General features: G+C 37.0%; 1 long non-coding RNA gene and 1 pseudogene across 1 annotated transcript; one reads left to right on the top strand and one right to left on the bottom strand.

The window, feature by feature from the left end:
• Positions 1 to 453: 453 nt before the first annotated feature.
• Positions 454 to 960, bottom strand: LOC116094438. Its single transcript, XR_004120110.1, has 2 exons — positions 772 to 960; positions 454 to 551 (listed from the first exon to the last, which is right to left on the bottom strand). It is a non-coding gene; the product is annotated as an uncharacterized LOC116094438 (long non-coding RNA).
• A 973-nt stretch (positions 961 to 1,933) lies between these two features.
• On the top strand, positions 1,934 to 5,823 carry LOC116094177 (annotated as a pseudogene).
• Positions 5,824 to 12,637: the final 6,814 nt, after the last annotated feature.

Genomic DNA, 12,637 nt, shown 5'->3' with positions numbered 1-12,637 from the left:
TATACAGTGAGACATGTTCTCAAGAGAAAATATTTAAGATATGAGAATCAGGTCACCTCTTGCTTGTTGTTTCCAGGTAGAGTGTAGCAGCAAGAGGGGGGAATCCCTGATTATGATCCTTGCACACAAGTGACAATACATGTAAACCTCTTGACCTCATAGATTCCAAATCAGTATGAAGAGATGAGAAGCAGCTCCTATCCCTACACCAAACAAGAAAAACTGCAGGCGTTAGGTCTTGTTTGGTGATTCTGCACATACTAGAGAAAATTGCTGTGATTGAATGAAGCCGTATACATGGTTGCATTGTAATTCATGACCGCGGAGTAGTTTTCTGGGACCATATCACATATACTCTCCGCTGACCATGATCATAGCCTTCATATTATTCTAAAAGGTATTAAGTTGGTATTGACATTATCAAGTAAATAATTCAAGGTATGTACTCACAAGTTCGTAAATGGTTTTGAGGACAGACATGAATAATATACTTTATTCAGTTTGGGCAATAAGCGTTTTGGTCATCCATAAATAATATTCCTGAAGATCCACTTCAAAAAAATGTGAGAAAATGAAATGTTCAGAAGAGAATTTTTCTATACATTGTACATATAACCAATGGGGTAAATTTGGCTTTCAACCCTCATCATTCATGTAAGCTCCCAGCATTGAAAATGGTAGTTACTGTCTAACTGATGCTGGCTCAAAATAAGTGAATGGCCTGGCTGTTTATCAATCTGTCATCCTTCTTGTCATTTCTATTCATCTTACCTTCTGTCCACACTTGGAAATACTCATATTTGTTAAAATGCTAATAATCAATGCCAGGAGGTGTCCCGGGTCCTGTAGCATGTGCTTGTGGACTGGGCATTGGAGTCGTTCTGCAGCGGGGAAGGAGGGTTGAGTCTGGTCTCTCATGGAATCTCCTCCAGTTTTTTTCCCCTCCCTTCTCAACCACCGATTCTGCCTCCAACTGCTGCTGCCTGCTACAGCAGTGGCTCATGGGAATCTCACTTTTTCCTGTCTGGCTCTTCTAAGTAACTGACTCATTTGAATTAAAAATGTATATATATTGATAGTGTGCCTTTAAAGTGTAGTTGGTGTAAGTGAAATTCAAATTGATTTTTGAGAGTAAAGGAAACTAAACTGAATGAATTTCATGAAAGACCATATATTTATTCCACTTCTGCTGTGTAGTGATAATAATTTAAAACTATTTTGAGATTTTCATTCATATTATGGAAAGAGTATTATTAGCCTCATAAGAGATGATTGTTATCATTTCCATTTTCAAGGTATATTATCTATTATCAGATATTAGAATTAGAGATTTTAGGTTTATGTATTTCCTCTGAATACTGGTTTATATATATGCACATATATGTATATGTATACATACAATTAGGTGTTTTCTGATAAAAAGAAATTATAAGTACAAATGTTTCATATGATTGAGACATGTATGTTTGTGTGTAAATTTGCATATAGATGCTTTAGTAAATATTACATAATATGCTTGTATTTTGACTGTTACATGGTACACTAGTGTGGAAAATCTTTCTCTGTATTATCTTGTTTCAAAAACATCACGTTTGAAGTTTAGAAAGACTTATATATAGGATTTTTGAATCAGGTTTTATATTTGTGTCATATTGTTTCCCAAATCTGAGAGAGGCAGAGTTACAATCTTCAGTTTTGGACCAACATATTAGCCTAAGAGTGTCCAATGCAGATCTACCTACCCAAATTCACACACATACATGCCCATGTGTACACAGATGTAATATTCAGTCTATAATAAAAAAATAGAAGAGTCACAAATCTGGGAAGGATTCTGTTAAAAGTTAGATAGGAAGGAGAGAGCAGCAATAATCAGAGTACATTGTATATGAATCTGAATTTCTCAAAGGACAAGCTCTATACAAAAGGAATGATGAAAGAAGGAAAGTAATGCTTCCAACGTTATTGTTTGTTACAAACACTTTTGATAAGATCAGAATGTTTGATAGAAAGACATATTTCTAATGATTTGTTTAAATTACTTGGATAAATAATCATCTTTTTGGAGTCTTGTATGAGATATGATTGGTATGTTTACTAAAGGAGCCATTGTAGTGAGCTGATGTGAATTCCTAGTATATGAAGGACAACAATGGAAAATGAATTTTATTCAGTCAGACAGTATTTCTGTATTATATACTTTGGAAAAATCATTAAATGTAACTAAGTAAAATACAAAATTTTAACTGATACTCTTTGGTATGGACATTATGGAAATAAAGCAAAATGGTTACTAATTAATGAAATCAACTGAAGAAATCATGAAACATGGCTTTCTAAAACTGCCATATATATATATATACACATATATATATATTATATAATGTGTGTGTGCATACACACACTCACATATACACACATATGCATATATATACATATATATTTATATATACATATTTTCATAGTATGGTCATTCTAAACATTGTCCAATCAGAAAACTATCAAGCTATGTCTATTTCTGACCATTGAGAAACTTGCATCCAGTAACTTCAACATGTGCTTTGTTGAATTCCATCTACCCCTGACTTGAACTGTACCTGAGTTCACAAAATGGAGGAGTCCTCCTCTGCTCTGGTGCAGGAAGAACTGGGTATTTCTACACTAAATTCCCACTATAATGCAAATCAAATTAATGGGGCTGGAGAGATGGCTCAGTGGTTAAGAGCACTGACTGCTCTTCCTAGAGGTCCTGAGTTCAATTCCCAGCAACCACATGGTGGCTCACAACCATCTGAAATGGGATCTGATGCCCTCTTCTGGTGTGTCTGAAGACAGTTACAGTATACTCATACACATGAAATAAATAAATCTTTTTTTTCAATTTCTAAGAGCTTTATTGCAGATATTCATAAAAAGACCATACATCACAGAGTAGGCAAAGGAAAGGCAGCAGAGTCCCTTCATGTCCCATAGCAGGGGCAATATGATCAATGGACACTTGGTGGCCCACTGTAGACTGTGCAACTTTATGTGCCCTCATAGCTACAAGCAAGCTTGTGTGCATGGGCAATGAAACAGAATCTTCTGTTCTAAAGCAAGGATATAGAATTTTAATTTATTTTTAATAAAGTATTTTATCATCTGGCAGGGATTTTCATAAACCAGTGGGTATTCTCCAAAGGCACATATATTCACAGAGCATTTATTTGCAGGTGGAAGGAGTGACCATTGCCTCCACTGTGCATAGTGTGGCCAATTCACTCCATCATGTCATAGATCAAAGTTTATAAGAAGTATCTGTCATTTATTGTGTTTGGACCTATTTTACACATGTAGCAGACTGCCAATTTTGCGTCTATTTCTGAGCATCTTTATATTTTATTCCAAGGGCAAAACAAATGAAATCTGAATGAAATGGCTGGGTCTGATCTTCATACTTTCTAGGTTATACAAAACTAATTAAAGAGAAAAGTGTAATATAAAAGTAATTTCTAACCAGTGACATAAATTAGGAAAATACTCACTAGCTTGGCTAAAAAAAAGATGTGTCCATAGGACAGAAGAAGAGCAGAAGAGCAGATAGTCCTGTAGGTAAATGCTCTCTTGCCCAGGCTGCTTGATTTCAGCTATGGCCAAGTGCTCCATATTGTCCATGAGCAATCTCACTGTTGTCTTTCAATACACTTGTGACTTACATCCAATTACTTTAAACTTTTTTTTATTAGATATTTTCTTTATTTGCAATATCTCCTTTCCCAGGATCCCCTCCAAAAAAAAAAAAAAAATAAAAAAAATAAAAAAAAAAAACTAAAACATCCTCTGTTCCCTCCCCCTCCCCTTGCTCACCATCCCACTCCTTCCTGCTTACTGGCCCTGGCATTCCCCTACACTGGAGCATAGAGCCTTCACAGGGCCAAGGTCCTCTCCTCCCATTGATGATCGACTTGGCCATCCTCTGCTATATGCATGCTGCTGGAGCCATGCTTCCCACCATTTGTACTCTTTGGTTGGAGTTTAGTCCCTGGGAGCTTTGAGGGTACTTGTTAATTCATATTGTTGTTCGTCCTAAGGGGCTGCAAACCCTTCAGCTCCTTGGGTTCTTTCTCTAGCTCCTTCATTGGGGACCCTGTACTCAGCCTAATGGATGGCTGTGAGCCTCTACTTCTGTATTAGGTACTGTCAGAGCATCTCAGGAGAGCTATATCAGGCTCCTGTCGGCCAGCACTTGCTGGCATCCACAATAGACTCTAGATTTGATGATTGTATATGGGAAGGATTCCCAGGTAGAGCAGTCTCTGAATTGCCTTTCCTTTAGTCTCTGCTCCATAGTTAGTCTCTACAACTACTTCCATGGGTATTTTGTTCCCCCTTTTAAGAAGGAACGAAGTATCCACACTTTGGTCTTCCTTCTTGAGTTTCTTAAGGGAACTAACAGGCCAAAAAGATATAGAAGAAGAGTGTTGTTTTTACATAGATCACTCAAGAAGAGTCAAAGATAATTTAGTCAAAATAAGAAAAGGTTTAGAACAAAGGAAATGAGAAAGAGCTCAAGGCAGAAGAAAAATTAAAGCTTTAGACCTGTGTTGACTAGGAAGAAAAGTCATGGGCCTAAGAATCCATCACAAGCTGGCCCACATAGGCCTGGGAATGAGCATCCAAGTTGTTAGATATCATAAGAGCTGGCAGGTCAAAAAGACATAAAACTATAAACATAGAAGAAAACATGTCTAGACAAACAAGGACATGTCCAGGGCCCAGGCCTGCAAAGATGTGCCTGGGCCAAGTAATGGACCATCTGGTCCTCTCAGATATGGTTTAAGGTCAGATGCTTTGTTGACTCAGATTAACACCAACTTTAAGAATTTTCCACTCTGTTCTGCACATAACCATCCCGACTCCTTTGTTCCCCCAGACCTTTTCCCTATATAAACCCCTAACTTTCAAGCCTCGTGATCGGCTCCACTATCTTGTGCGTGAGATAGGTTGGTGCCGGCCCGGAGTGCCCCAAAATTAAAAACTACCTCTTGTAATTACATCAAGACAGTCTCTCGTGATTCCTTGAGTGCACGTCCTCCTGAGATTTGAGTGGGGGTCTCTCCACGGGGGTCTTTCAATAGAGGCAGTGGAAAAAAGAGGGGCTTTGCTTTTGTCATCTTTGATGACAATGACTCTGTGGATAAGATTGTTATTCAGAAATAGCATACTGTGAATCCCCACCACTGTGAAGTAAGAAAGGCTCTGTCAAAGCAAGAGATGGCTAGTGCTTCGTCCAGCCAGAGAGGTCGAAGTGGTTCCGGGAACTTTGGTGGTGGTCGTGGAGGCGGTTTTGGCAGCAATGACAGTTTTGTTCGAGGAGGGAACTTCAGTGGTCGTGGTGGCTTTGGTGGCAGCCGTGGTGGTGGTGGTGGGTATGGCGGCAGTAGAGATGGCTATAATGAATTTGGCAGTGACAGTGGTTATGGAGGAGGCGGCCCTGGTTACTCTGGAGAAAGCAGAGGTTATGGAAGTGGTAGACAGGGTTATGAAAACCAGGGCAGTGGCTATGGTGGGAGTGGTAGCAATGACAGTTATAACAATGGAGGAGGTGGAGGTGGCTTTGGCGGTGGTAGTAGAAGGAGTTTTGAAGGTGGTGGAAGCTACAATAATTTTGGCAAATACAACAATCAGTCTTCAAATTTTGGACCGATGAAGGGAGGGAACTTTGGAGGCAGGAGCTCTGGCCCTTGTGGTGGCGGAGGCCAGTACTTTGCTAAACCACAAAACCAAGGTGGCTATGGAGGTTCCAGCAGCAGCAGTCACTATGACAGTGGCAGGAGGTTCTAATTACATAAAGCCAGGAAAGAAAGCTTGACAGGAGAGCCAGAGAAGAGACAGGGAAGCTGCAGGTTTCAACGGATTTGTGAACTCAGCCAAGCACAGTGGTGGCAGGGCCTATCTGCTACAAAGAAGGCATGTTTCAGATAATACTTGTGTGTGGGCAAAAACTCCAGGGCTTATTGGTGACTAATTGTATAACAGGTTATTTTAGTTTCTGTTCTGTGGAAAGTGGAAAGCATTCCAACAAAAGGTTTTACGGTAGACCTTTTTCACCCATGCTGTTGATTGCTAAATGTAATATAGTCTGATCATGATGCTGAATAAATGTGTCTTTTTTTTAAAAAAAAAATGTGCTGTGTAAAGTTAGGCTGGTTACTGGTGTAACTTTTGATGAGTTTCATCATTGAAAGGGTCATCCAAGCATGGTCACAATTTGTTTATAAAATGGTTGTTGGCATACCCTATGCAATATCAAAATTGAATAACGGTATGAGATAAAATAACAGATGGGAATGAAGCTTTTGTATCATCCATTATCATGTGTACTCAATAAATGATTTAATTCTCTTGAAAAATATACATTGTATGCAATTATGTATATATATTATACATATATACACATACATATGTGGTATAATGAATAATGATAAAAATGTAGTATATTACTTTCTGTTATTTTAACAGTAACTCCTACTTATATAAAAAAGAATAATGTATGTTTGCATTATTTTAGCTACAGTCTTATGTACCTCAGTCTTTTGTTTTCTGTAGCTCTTAATTTTACTATAAAGACATATGTATTAACATTTTTCATTACTATAAAATGAAATTTATATTGTGATTTGTATTCTGAATTTGTATTCTGATTGAAGTACCTTCCTCTAAGTCCTATCCTTATAATCCCCTCCTCCTTCAGTTTAATTTAAATTTAAAACTTTATTTAATTTTTAATTTTTTTTAAATTTGGGGAGAAGTTACCAAGGATGAGGGTAGATATGGAAGGCCTGGAAAATGAGTGTTACTGGGTTGCATGATGAGAAATTCACAGGGAATCAACAAAGAACATACATTTTGAAAAGTAAAACAGACAGACAACAAAAAACGACAACAACAAAAAAACAAAGAAAGCAAGGATATATTTTAACTAGTCGTTTCCAGAAATAAGGTCCACAGGAAGGAAGACATGGAGGTGTTACTCACAATGGAGTAAGATACTCCACAGAATAGCTTGTTCAATTTAGAAAGTATCTTAATTTGCTACTATTGCTATGATTAAACACTGATGAAAAGCAACTTATGGCAGACAGTTCACACTTCATGATACACTTCTATTTACCAGTTAACTACTGAGAAATGTCAGGGCCTAAACTGAAGCATGACAAGAACCTGGAGGCAGGAACTGAAGCAGAAGCTGAGTAGGAGTGCTACCTCCTATCCTGTACCTCATTTTCTTTGAATGACTAATAGCTCAAGGGTGGCACCATCCAGGATATATGGGCCCTATAAATTCCATTGTTAGTCAAGACAATATCCCATAGACTTCTCTACACAATAGGCCAATCTGGTGGAGGCATTTTCTCAACTAAGATCCCGCTACTCACCAACTTCTTCTCTTAGTCATTTTTCTATTGTTTTAAGAAATCATCAGGACTAACGCAATTTATAGAAGTAAATGTTTATTTATGACTTAGAGATCTCCAAATATTACAGTCCTAGAAAGTCATGACAGAGGAGCATGGCTGCAGGAAGGAAGGACAACCAAACAGGAAGTAGAGACTTGATGATATTCATATTAGGCAGCAAACATGAAGCAAATGGCACATGACTTGTGTAACCTTAAATTCTAACCAATGACATATTTCCTCCAGGAAACCAAGCCACTTAAAACACCCAAAAGGTATCACAAAGATAGTATCATATGTTGTGATGCCTGGAATTAGACAGGCATCCCATTTAAACCATCACAGTGAAACTCTACCTCCTTCCCAAATCCCTGCAAGAAATCACCAATTCAAGAAATCTCAGATATTATTAATTTGATTCACTTACACTTATTCTAGCAGCATGTAAGTTCTGAAGTGTTACTTTGTAATAAGTATGAAATTTTAGCTAGGTTGAGTAAGTTACAAAGAACTTAGAGTCTCCATTTCAGACAGAGACTTCATTTCACAGGTTTCTGCTTCATTTCTGCTCATAGGAACTGCTATTTTCCTCATTTTGGATTTCAATTTTTTATTGATTTTATTGATTTTGTAAACTATGTGAAATGACAGAGGATCTTGTTTTTGCTTTGTGGTGTTACAGATGTCATGCTAGACAATTGTCTAGATATATTAGGAGATGATAACCATATTATTTGTAAGGATAATCATAAGAGGTTCAATGACATAAATGTTTCAGTAAATACTACTGGTAAATCACCTGTTATGAACAAAGCCAGAGATGGCCACAGTGGGAAAACCTCAAAAGCTAATACTGAAGAATTAAAGATTTCATCTGCCTCTCCTCTGGAAGAAGGTCCTATAGGTTAAGTGAAGTTTTAATTAGTCATCAAACAGATAGGAGGATGATATAGTCCTTGATTTCATAAATTTATAAATATCAGTGCAACATTGGGGCATATCATGATATTAGATATTGGAAACATTTTTAAACAATACATTAATTAAATTATATATGAATATATGTATAAATACATAGGTTTACATACACACACGCACACACACACATGCACACACACACACACACACACACACACACATATATATATATATATATATATATATACATACACATGTATGTATGACAGAGGGACTCCTTATTTAGACCCTGTAAGAATTCCAGTATATTACTTGCTATATTTCTCACCTTTCTTCCAATGATCCATGAGTCATGTAGGATATCTTGGATATAAAGTTATTTTAAAAATATCACTTAGAAACAATTATTTGATTTAATAATACACTAGACATACTACTAGATTATGCCATGTGCCAAGAAGCTTTGCTATCCTTGTACAAAAACAGTAATGTTTGTTTAATTTCACTTGAGAGATAATCTTGCCAAATGCTTAGCATTTGGTTTAAATATTAAGTTGCATGGGACACATGTGAAGAATCATAAAGAGGCTAAAGTATACCTAATTTAACAGTTAACACCATTCAAAATCAGATATATTCTGTATTAGTCAGGGTTCTCTAGAGTCATAGAATTTATGGGTAGTCTTTCTATATATGTTAATGATTTACAATCTGAAGTCCAACTCCCAGCAATGGTCAGCAGCAGCTGTGTATGGAAGTCTAAGGACCTAGCAGTTGCTCAATTGTACAATGTAAGTAAGTGAAGAAGAGAGTCAATCTTCCTTCTTCCAATGTCCTTATTTACATCTCCAGCAGAAGATGTGGCCCAGATTAAAGGTGTGTGCCACCACACCTTTAATCCCAGATGACCTTGAACTAGCATATCTTCCTGTCTCAATCATCTGGAATTCATAGCCCCTATGCCTCAAGATCTCCATGACAAGATCCAGGTCAGAAAATTGTTTCTCTCAGCCTCGAGATTAGAATCACAGGTGAGCCTTCCAATTCTGGATTGTAGTTCATTCCAGATATAGTCAAGTTGACCACCAAGAATAGCCACTACATATTGTTAACTCAAGTAATTCTTTGTGTAGAGTTCAGAAAATATACTGAAATGCTAGTCCTATCTGAACTGGGTAAATCTATATTCTGAGAATGTTTGTCTAATGATGACATTTTTATGTTTCATTTAGCAGGGGACAATGAAAGAACTTCAACATATAACTTTCTACAGTGGAAACTTCTTCATGACTGAAGAAGGTGTCAGTTATTCTATTTTAATTTTCCCTTCTACCTCCCACTTAACCATATCAGAAGAGATTATTACAAGGAACAACTTCTGTTTTATATTTAACCATATTATTTTTTACAAATAGTTTCACTCAGTGTGTTTATTTTAGAAAAAAGAGAGAATTAAACAGAGATACACATTTAAAAACAGAAAGACTAAAAATACAGATATGTATGATGAGAGAAAGTATATAGTAAGAAATTCACAAACACATTTATTAAAGATTAAAATAAAACACACAAGAACATGCACACTAATTCCTCCACACACAGAAAATGAAAACAAAAAGTAATGGCAGAAGAGAGAAATCATATAATATAAAGGAAGAGCAATAAAATTTTAATGAAGAGAAAGAAAGGAAGAAAGAATGAAAGAAAGAAGGAGAGATCTTGTTGTCTCTAAGATCGGCATCCTTTAATCAGGTTTGTGCATAGGATCAATAAATCTCACTTTATTACAATGCACCTTTATTGTCTGTCTAGTGATAATAAAAGTATAGCTTAGTACCATTGGGCTATGAGTTTCATTTCTATGGAAACATAGATTAAATATTCAATTAAAAAGTCCCTTTCAAGATTATTATATCTTAGATGCCTTTAGTTCCAAAAGGAGAAGATTGTAAAATATGATTTGTAAATTTATCATGATTAAGTTTCATCTGTATTATTTATATGCATACACATTTTCATATATGTGGATCTCAAAAACAAAATTCAATTTTAACTCCAAGTAACTTGAAAATAACTTATAAGTGTTATCATTGGTAGTAACTTCTCAATTATATAATTCAACTTATCGATGTTTGTTGCTGTTAGATATAAAGACTATGAAAAGTACAGAAAAGAATTGTATAAAATAACTTTGAAGCTCATGATTACAAAAGTAGTTATTGTCTAATCATTACTGATAATCTATAGTATGTAATGGCAACTCTAATATAGAATAAACATCATGGAACGTCACCGGAATGTCACCGGAGAGAAAATGGCAATCTCACATCCAAGCCCTGGAGTCAAAGGACTCCCTGGAGACCATTCCTCCCCTAACAGGAGCCTTGTAGAGAGGGCTGCAGAACAGCCCCAGCTCCTGGGTGCAGATAGAGGTAGGAAGGACCCTGTCCCAGCTGATCCACTGCTCCTGAGGCCTATTTAACTAAGGAATATCAAATGGCCAAGAAGCACCTAAGGAAATGTTCAACATTCTTAGTCATCAGGGAAATGCAAATCAAAAAACCCCTGAGATTCCACCTCACTCCAGTCAGATTAGATAAGATCAAAAACTCAGGTGACAGCAAAAGCTGGTGAGGATATGGAGAAAGAGGAATACTCCTCCATTGCTGTTGGGATTGGAAACTGGTACAGCCACTCTGGTTGAAGTTCTTAGGCATATGGATGGAACTAGAAAATATCATCCTGAGTGAGGTAACACAATCACAAAAAAACCATATATGGTATACACTCACTTATAAGTAGATATTAGCCCAGTAGTTCCAAATATACAAGATACAATTCACAGACCAAATGAAGCTCAAGAAGAAGGAAGACCACAGTGTAGATACTTCGGTCCTTCTTAGAAAGGTATAAAAAATTCTCATGGGAGGAAATACAGGCACAAAGTCTGGAGCAGAAACTGAGGGAAAGGATATCCAGTGGCTGTCCCTCCTGGGGATCCATCCCATATACAGTTACCAAACCCAGACACTATTGTGGATGCCAACAAGTGCTTGCTGACAGGAGCCTGACAAAGTCTCCTGATAGGCTTTCCTAGTGCCTGACAAATGCAGAAGTGGGTGCTCTCAGCCTACCATTCAACTGAGAACAGGGTCCCCAATGATGGAGCTGGAGAAAGGACCCAAGGAGCTGAAGGGTTTGCAGCCCCACAGGAGGAACAACAATATGAACCAACCAGTATCCCCAGAGCTCCCAGGGACTAAGGCACCAACCAAAGAGTACACGAGGAGGGACTCATGCTCCAACTGCATATGTAGCACAGGATGGCCTTGTGGTATATCAATGAGAGGAGAGGCCTTTGGTCTTGTGAAGGGGCCAGTGCAGGGGAATCCCAGGACAGGGAAACAGAAGTGGGTAGCAGAGTTTTCAGAAGGTAAATGGGGAAAGGGGATGAAATTTGAAATGTAAATAAAGAAAACATTTAATTAAAAAAAGAATAAATATCTTGTTTTTTTCCATTGAGATAACTCTGGAAGACTGCCAGTCTAACATACTTATCACAAAATTACCTATGTTGGTACTTGCTATTCAAACATAACTATAACAGGTTGTGTATGATAAAGGTACAGGAGCTCAGCACCCTGTGTTTTCTTTCATTATGGCAGCAGACAGGCAAGGAGGGTTGTTAAAATAGAGCACAACACTTTGCTTCCTCTCCATCTAGACTTCCATCATTTACACCCTTGTTTCATGCACAGCATGTACACAGTTCTAGGAAAATCAAGATAAATAGCAGCTGCAATTAAAAAAAAGACAAAAACAAACAAAAAATTAAAACAAAACAAAACGAACAAAAGATGAATGAGTACCCACTTCATCTAACTATATACAAATCATGATATGTAATGGTGGTAGAACTAGGAAACCAAAATGAATATTTTAGAATTAGCCCATCACTTAACTCATCCAAGAACAAGCAAGGTGCTTGTATTATTAGCTCTCTACTGCCTCTCACATTTAGAATCTGTTACAGATTCTAATCAAATGATTAGAATCTGAGAAGACACCACTAATATACTGGAATACAAATACATTACCAAAGTGCATGACAGTGAGTAGATAGACATATCTTTATGAAGATAGTTTCTATAGTATCAGCTATCTGCAATAAGTGTTGTAAGTGTCGAGGAAACAATCTCTTAAATAAGAAACATAGAACAAGTCTACTTCATAAGCCATCTCTTTCACAAAGTTTTTATTTATTGTCTTCTAACTGTTGG

Source organism: Mastomys coucha, unplaced genomic scaffold (assembly GCF_008632895.1).
Source record: "Mastomys coucha isolate ucsf_1 unplaced genomic scaffold, UCSF_Mcou_1 pScaffold16, whole genome shotgun sequence".
Taxonomy (NCBI): domain Eukaryota; kingdom Metazoa; phylum Chordata; class Mammalia; order Rodentia; family Muridae; genus Mastomys; species Mastomys coucha.
This window is presented reverse-complemented; position numbering and strand designations above follow the sequence as displayed.